Source organism: Agrilus planipennis, unplaced genomic scaffold (assembly GCF_000699045.2).
Source record: "Agrilus planipennis isolate EAB-ADULT unplaced genomic scaffold, Apla_2.0 scaffold38, whole genome shotgun sequence".
Classification (NCBI taxonomy): Eukaryota; Metazoa; Arthropoda; class Insecta; order Coleoptera; family Buprestidae; genus Agrilus; species Agrilus planipennis.
This window is the reverse complement of record NW_020438882.1, coordinates 1,715,187-1,723,185: the sequence shown is the minus strand read 5'-3', so window position 1 is coordinate 1,723,185 and position 7,999 is coordinate 1,715,187. Positions and strand designations below refer to the sequence as shown.

General features: G+C 31.3%; 1 long non-coding RNA gene across 1 annotated transcript; it reads right to left on the bottom strand.

Annotated features, from left to right (window-relative positions):
* Nucleotides 1–870: 870 nt before the first annotated feature.
* On the bottom strand, nt 871–4,687 carry LOC112906749. Its single transcript, XR_003232558.1, has 3 exons — nt 4,071–4,687; nt 1,624–1,872; nt 871–1,326 (listed from the first exon to the last, which is right to left on the bottom strand). It is a non-coding gene; the product is annotated as an uncharacterized LOC112906749 (long non-coding RNA).
* Between the last annotated feature and the right edge of the window lie 3,312 nt (nt 4,688–7,999).

Genomic DNA, 7,999 nt, shown 5'->3' with positions numbered 1-7,999 from the left:
GCAAATTGACAAAAAATATCACTGGATGACGATATACCGCTAGTAGTCTGAAAGTATATTAACATAACCGATATATGAACAAAGGGATATTTTGAATAGCTTTTGTAGACCTGTACGTTTCTGGTTATGAAAATTGCAATTTGGATGGACACCTTTCGATACGTACACTCATTAGACTTAGATTAATTTAATTAGGTTAACTGATTAAGTATTTTAACAGTTACAAGTATACTTGTCTTGTATTTTACGGGTCAGTAATTATAGATTCAATTTTTAGTGTATTGTACAGTTAAAAGTAATTTTTTTTAATTGAATTCAAATTCAGTTGTCACAAAGAAATTTTTTACCCATTTTTATTTCAAAAAGCCTTCTATTGCTCGGAAAATCCTATGCATATTATGAAGTGTTTTTATAAACTCATCATTTTTTGTTTTCTGGTTGGAAAATTAGGAAGTTTTCTGTACAATTTCATTGGTTAGTTACTTGATGCCTATAATTGATACTGAATAGATATAATACACATTTATTTATCCAAAAAATCACAAACGAAGTGGGGCACGTTTAGAGTATAATTATTTATAGTAAGTAAGCATAAATTTTGAATTAAAAAAAAATAATGAAAACAATAAAATTCACCTTTAAATATGTATTATTAATTATATGAAAATAATCGTTTACACTGTCTTCAACTAGTGATTAAAAGTATGCATCTTTAATTTACAAATGTAGTTAAATCTGTTAGTATCATCAGATTCTGCACATTTTTTTGTATATTGTGTATTAGTTATAGGGTTAAAAATAATTTATATAATTGGTGAAACTCTGGAAAGAATTAAAAACTACTTTATGTTGTTATGTTATCTTCATCCGAACTTTCTATAATAAAGACAAATCTTCTTCTCTCAATCCATTTGGGATCGTGGGACGTCTACATTCCATTGGGTAGTGAAATAGTTACGTAATAATACGTAGTGGGTGAGATTGGACCACTTGTTGAAACCGACAAGTAGGTATTATGTATAATAGGTATGTTTGTGCTAATTAAGTTTTGGCTTCGGTTGTTAGGTCGATTAGAGAAATTCCACTAAAATTCCGACGCGGTCTTGTTCAACGTCGCGTCGTTCCTTCTTCATTCACAATTTCTGTTTACGCAAAACCGGCGTCGTCGTCGTCGTCGTCGTCTGGACCGACCAACTATTCTTCTCCTCTTCCTCCTCTACCTCCTCCTTCCTCATCATCTGGAACCATTGTCGTCAGGACAGCAGACGGCGGCAAATTGGAGCCGAGTTATGACGCTTTAAATCTTTCTTCGGTCGCTAAATTCCACTAAAACCAGACGGAACTAATTCGAAAAGTAAACAGACGGGTCACCCCACGACTTGGTCGTTTAATTTCACCGTTTACTAGCTCACATTGCGAACACATTTGAAAATGACGCTCTTTATGGCAGGTAGTTACCCTTTATGTATATTGAGTATCTAACCGAATCGCAATCACCTCCCTTATAAATCGTGTTTAACTTTAGTATCACGATGTGCCGAAAATAAATGGAGTTATATAATTGAGCAGTTTACTGATTTTAATGGGTTTTGCAAAAATATAGTCATTTAAACATACTTTTACCTTTAATTTCTATAACTGTTTGGTTCTATGTGAATATTACTTCTAATTTTTGGAACTATATTCAGTGGAATGAATGGTGTGTTGAGCTTGGGATACCAATTTTCTAAATCCGACTTTCTCCATTGGATTCTTATTCTTCATTCAATTTTGAGCGAAGGTCATTGTTCGTCTGCAATGTATGAAATTCTTAAGTTCTGGATCCGAACTTCTGCGTTTAAGTTTTGGGGCTGTGGAATCGCATTCCTAATTCTGNAGTGGTTAATCTAAAACATTTTTAAGGTATGTCAGAAATGTAATAAACACCTTGAAAGTCTGTGGATATTAGTTTATTATGGTGGATACCATTGTTTTCTTTAAAATGTTTTTGGAATAGTACCTATTAAGAAATATCGCCATGCACGGATAAAAACACCCTGTATGTAAATCATATATAAGTACAAGAAAAATCATAAAAGTTAAAATAAAAAATTATCATAATAATAAACACAATTTAAGGTTTAAGTTCTTGGTCGATAATCTATCGAAAGTACAAGAAGTTGATTACGATTTCGAATTTATTTGATTACATCAGCACACCATGCGCTTAACACGTACATATATAAGCTGTGTCGCAAATTGACAAAAAATATCACTGGATGACGATATACCGCTAGTAGTCTGAAAGTATATTAACATAACCGATACATGAACTAAGGGATATTTTGAATAGCTTTTGTAGACCTGTACGTTTCTGGTTATGAAAATTGCAATTTGGATGGACACCTTTCGATACGTACACTCATTAGACTTAGATTAATTTAATTAGGTTAACTGATTAAGTATTTTAACAGTTACAAGTATACTTGTCTTGTATTTTACGGGTCAGTAATTTTTGTTAGTGATTAAATTCGTACGGTCAGTATCTATTATTTTGTTGTCTATATGATATGGATATGTGTTAAAAAATAAACGGTCCGTATCTCAATGTAAATTTTCACTGTTAAGGTATAAATTATTGGTATTTAAATGCAATCGTATCTAATGAAAATTGTCACTGTTAAAGTCGGTATTTAAATGCAAGCCATTTAATTAAGTAACATACAAACCAAACAACCTAACATAACTTAACGTAAACCAGTAAGTAATTAAGGTATCAACTACTTAATTTATTACTGACCGTTTATTGTTTTAAACTGACCGTTGAGTATTTCTGTTGATAGTGACCATTATGTATTTTTATATATTGACTCGTTCGGTGATAAAAACTGACCGAAATTTGATTAATATACAGTGGAATTCATTTATTATTTCTCCAGCTATATTGACCAACCGCTTAATATGAAGTAATTGCAGTGTTAAGTTTGGTTTTCATATTAAATTCTCTATAGGAAAGTTTGGATATAATGACTCCGTTTAAAATGACATATCGTTTATTATGACTGATTCTCAAGAAATCACATCCGGCTATAGTGACCCAAATGATTAATAATAACATTTTCGCCCATTTTTCTGGCCTTTCTTATGTATATTGATATTACAATTCATTGTTCTTTTTCTTTTTCTGTTAATAAATATATACAATTTGTAGTTTTTCTCTCTATTAAACTAAATAACTAACCAAAATAGAAAATTGTGCATATTCTAAGACTATGCTTTGTATCACGCTCGCTTAGTATGACGTGTTTGTCATTAACCTTCTATGTCATTATAAGCGGATTCTATTGTACTTAACAAAAATTTAAATGATGGTTTAATTGTTTCCTTTTTATTTTTCTTCGATTGTCTTGTCCTAGGTAAAGTGTTACAAAATTTTCTTTTTGTTTCAGGGCACGGAAAAACTGGAAACGTATTATCCTAACATAACGAAGCCGTATGTGCGAAGCGAGGCTGATCAATGTACGTACAAGCGTTACAGTACAGAGGGTTGGCCCGGGGGTACGCCGCTCCTCGAACTCAACGGTAATCATATAGAAGGTGCCGCGAGAAGTAAAGTGTCGCGAAGTAGCGTTCCCACGGGCGAAGAATCGTTAGGATTAAGTAGGATAAATTCTGCGGTCTCGAGAACGATTTCGCATATCGCGACTGCGCTCCTGACAACTCCCTTAATTTTTATCCGTTGAATGTGATCTAGCTTTTCTCCAGATTTTTCATTTCCTTTTTGATAGACTACTAGCCGGACATTTTTTACGACGTGTGCACTTCCGTATCGCGTCAGTAGCTCTGCTGTGAAGATAATCATTCAATGGTATAAGTAATAAAAAGGAAATCGAAAGTGTTAGGATGACTTTAAAAAAAAAAGATGATGGAGACGTGCGGCGATGATTACGTGATATAAATATATGTATAAAACATACAATGTAGGTGGACAAACAAAAAACTATTGCAATCGATATCGACTTTCCACGACCCTCTGACAACGTCTGCTGATGTAATAACATGTATTTGTGTGTATGTGAGTGTATAAATACCTATTATATACGATAGTAATCACTCCTTTGATCCCACTCGAAAGACGTTGTGTTTTAAACAGATCGTTATATTCTAGTCCTTATTATTCTGACGATCGATCGTTACAATGGATGGGAAAGAAGGACGAAGTTTGAGTGCAAATTTTCCCTAGAAACAAAAAATAATAAAATTAATAACATGAGAAAAATGACCCTTCAATTGTATTGTCTTTGGTGTTTTCTACGAGTTGTTAGTCCACCACTAGCGTCGCCATTGGGAGCTGTGATTCTTTTAGAATAAGCATTTTACTATTACTATAGCTAGAGAGCCAGTTGTTTATGTTGATTTTTTAATAAAATAGTATGCTAAAATTGTTAGGTAAATCAAAACGCCCTTGTTACCCGTTTTCTTTAGACGTGTTTTGTATAAATAATTACGTGCATTTTTTATTAATGTTTAGTATTTCATAGTCTCGACTGGTGCTATATAATTTTAATTAATTATTATTATTGTACGTATCTTATTATTAAAGGAAATTTTGTACTTTTATTTATTAATAATTTTCAAAACAAAAGAATGTTAGACGCCAGATATTGTACAGTGTAGATAATTTCTGTAATATATTTTATAAATAAATACCGATAAGTATTTGAAATTGTTCCTTTCATTTCAACCATAATTTTTGAAAATGGATAATTTGAAAAAAAAAAAAACAAAAAACAGGTAAGTATCTAATTATTTTTATGTACGTACTTGAAATGGAAAGAAGCGTGAGCCAAGGAGGGTAAGTAATATTAAACAACCCTTATTCTTAAAAACACTTAAATTATCAAATCTACTTGCTTCTTTTCATGCATTTTTAATCAGTTAAATATTGACCGAGATTTTTTATTGATCGATAAATTACGAGCGCTTGTTTACACCATTATACGTATTTTTTGTAATTTCCTTTTCATCTACTAACGTTTTAATAAAATATTTCTACTAGTCGAAAGGTGAAATGAGGTAGAGCGCATTTTCTTCACTTTTCTAGTTTTAGTCTTGCAGCACTAAAAATATTATCCCATATTTTTCAAATTACAGAAATTTTCAGGTAAATATGTATTTGTGATTTTTTTAAATTAAGAAGAAACAACAAAGGTAAGTATTGACAATTTTAAAACTTATTTTTACGTATTTATTTACATAATTATTTTCCAAGCCTTCTATACAAATTAGAAATAAAAAAAAAATAGTAAGCTACACAATCATTAATACTCGAAAGACACTATTTTAGATATATAAGCACGATCATTAAATACAACAGTAGAAACAATATAACTTTATAAGATTGAATTAGGCAAAAAAAAATAAATAGTAGGGGTTTTTTCGAAGTGTAAGGATTCTTTAATTTTCCGTGTTTTACTATTAGTTGACTCCTTTTCTGGAGTTATTGGCAATCCATATTCTCAGAGCAGTATGGCTAAAGATTGGCATTTGTAAATTTCTGGTTAATTACGAAATTGTTAACTGAAACTGCAATTAGCCATCAAAAAGATGCTGAACTGTTAACTCATGCTTATGCTTTTAATATGTTTCTAACTAATCCTTTGTGTCTGAAAAAGTTTTCCCCAACTTATCTCGCCTATTTCATATTGATATCTATAACACTTTTCTAATACCTTCTTATTTCGAACTTTCCTCCTATAACACCACATTTCAAATGCTTCCGACATTTTTTTTCGTAGTCCACCTTTAACAACCATACATGGCCGTGCTACTTCACATACACCTTCAATAATTGTTTTCCAATTTCAAAATTAATTACCTTACATATACCAATAGTTTTGTTTTATTTTTTATTAATTTTCATACCATACTCTTCTATCAATTTCATTTTATTTAAAATTAACTCTAACTCCTCTTTGCTAGACCTAATACTGCTGTATCATTAGCAAAATCTTTGATTCCCAATGTTTTTCCCTGTATGTCTGTCCCTAAACCGGCCCTATCTTTAAATACGTATATTAATCGCATCGTATATCACCGATATACACGATATACACATAGAAAGCGAAACACTCGAAATCAATATGTTATACCCATACTCGTGCTTTTAGTAAAGCTTAGCATTACAATTTTAATTATTTAACTAATTTGTTTTCGTTATTTTACTAGTCACTTATTATAAAAGTTTGTAATATTTCTTTTGTGTTTTTTGTCTTCTTATTCTTCAAAATTTTATGCAATTCAGTTTAAGTTACTTAAAAAGGTAGAAATAAAGCAAGGTTTTTTGAGGTTTTCAACAATTTCTGACATGTTTTGCAGACATTCATTAATAAGTTGTTTTCTTGTTTTAATAATGGACACCCCTGACAAAAGCAAAAAATAATGAAAATTTTTAATAATATATACTTAAATAATTATTGAATAGAATAAAACAGCACATGAACAGGATAAGTTTAACTGCAAATGTTGTCAAATGTAATCGGCTAACTATAAATATGGAATATAAACCATTGTCTTTCTTTAATGAATTCGAACGTCTTTACAAAGCAGATTATATTTTAATTACTCGTCGATTTTTTTAGTCGTGTAACGGTATCAACAGCTGAACCAAATTAAAGGCTATACGTTGACATTTGCTCGTCTGCCTCCCGCCCAAAGACCTGACATTTACACTCTTTCATTAACCGTTCAAAATTACCAGCAATTCGATCTCATTCGAAGCACATGCAGCGAGATCCCTGATGTTCTACGTCGAACTTTTATTGCACCCGAATAAAATTAGGTACGACCCCATGCAATAATTTAGGAATTTATTGCTGTAAGTAAATTCGAGGAACAATAATACAATTAACATAAATATTACTATTTTAATCAATGGGTGAATCAAAGCCAAGCAGCAGGGGTTAAAAGCTATCAAATAAAATTTTTCCAATTTTTAACACCTGATTGGCGTTGATTAGGGGAAAATGGAGAATAGAATTGCTAAATTTATATTATTATCCCTAATATGTAGATTTTCTGTCAGTTAAAATTTCAGAAATATTTTTATACTTAGATACTGTTAGAAGAATTAGGAGCGCTTATTTTATTAATTTCAATTCTCTTTATCACCATAAGGATTTTACTGAAGATTTTAATTTTTGGTATATGTAGTACAACAGCTACTATGATGACAACTGCAGTCTAAAAACTACTAGAATCACCACCATTTCTACTTCGTTTACTTTCTGTAGCGATGTGACCTTTAGTTTGACCGGCGCAAAGTAGAAAAGAACTACACTAGGCTAGAAAAGAAAGGAGACAACTCTCGGCCAAACTCTTAATTGGTGAGGAGCGTATAATCCGTACAGTACTGCACGGAAAAATTGACTATTTTATCCACTAAAATTGCATTGCTATAATGTGCTGTTATTGGTACCAATTACTACTGAAAATACCAACGAGATGTTTATTTATATTTGAAGACATACTAAAGGCTTTAACGCTTGTTTTCGACTCGCACTACTATTCATGATTGAACAAAACTTTTGACAGCTACTGTATGAAAAAGTGTGTTTAATGAACAAGAGTCGAGAGTATAATAAGCTTTTCTCTCCCTATCTACGATTTTGCCAGCGCGCATCCAAGATATTGGAAGGGGCACATCGCTACAGAAAGTAAATGAAGTATACCTTTTTTAATAAAGGGAAATGCATTTAAAAAAATTATGTTTGGTTGGGGTTTTTATAATAACTAATACTGTTGCCAGTAAAGATTTTGTACAAAAAATGTACCTATTACTAAAGATATTTCTAGATTTCATTTAACTTTGAAACATAAAATGAGTAATACAGATATAATATCAATACGTAGGTGGTTAGTTAAAAAGATATTATCTATGGCACATTTAAGACATTCCTAGTAGAAACCCAGACACGTCAGAAAACAAATTAGTTCGAACAATACGTTCGTATTCGTTGAT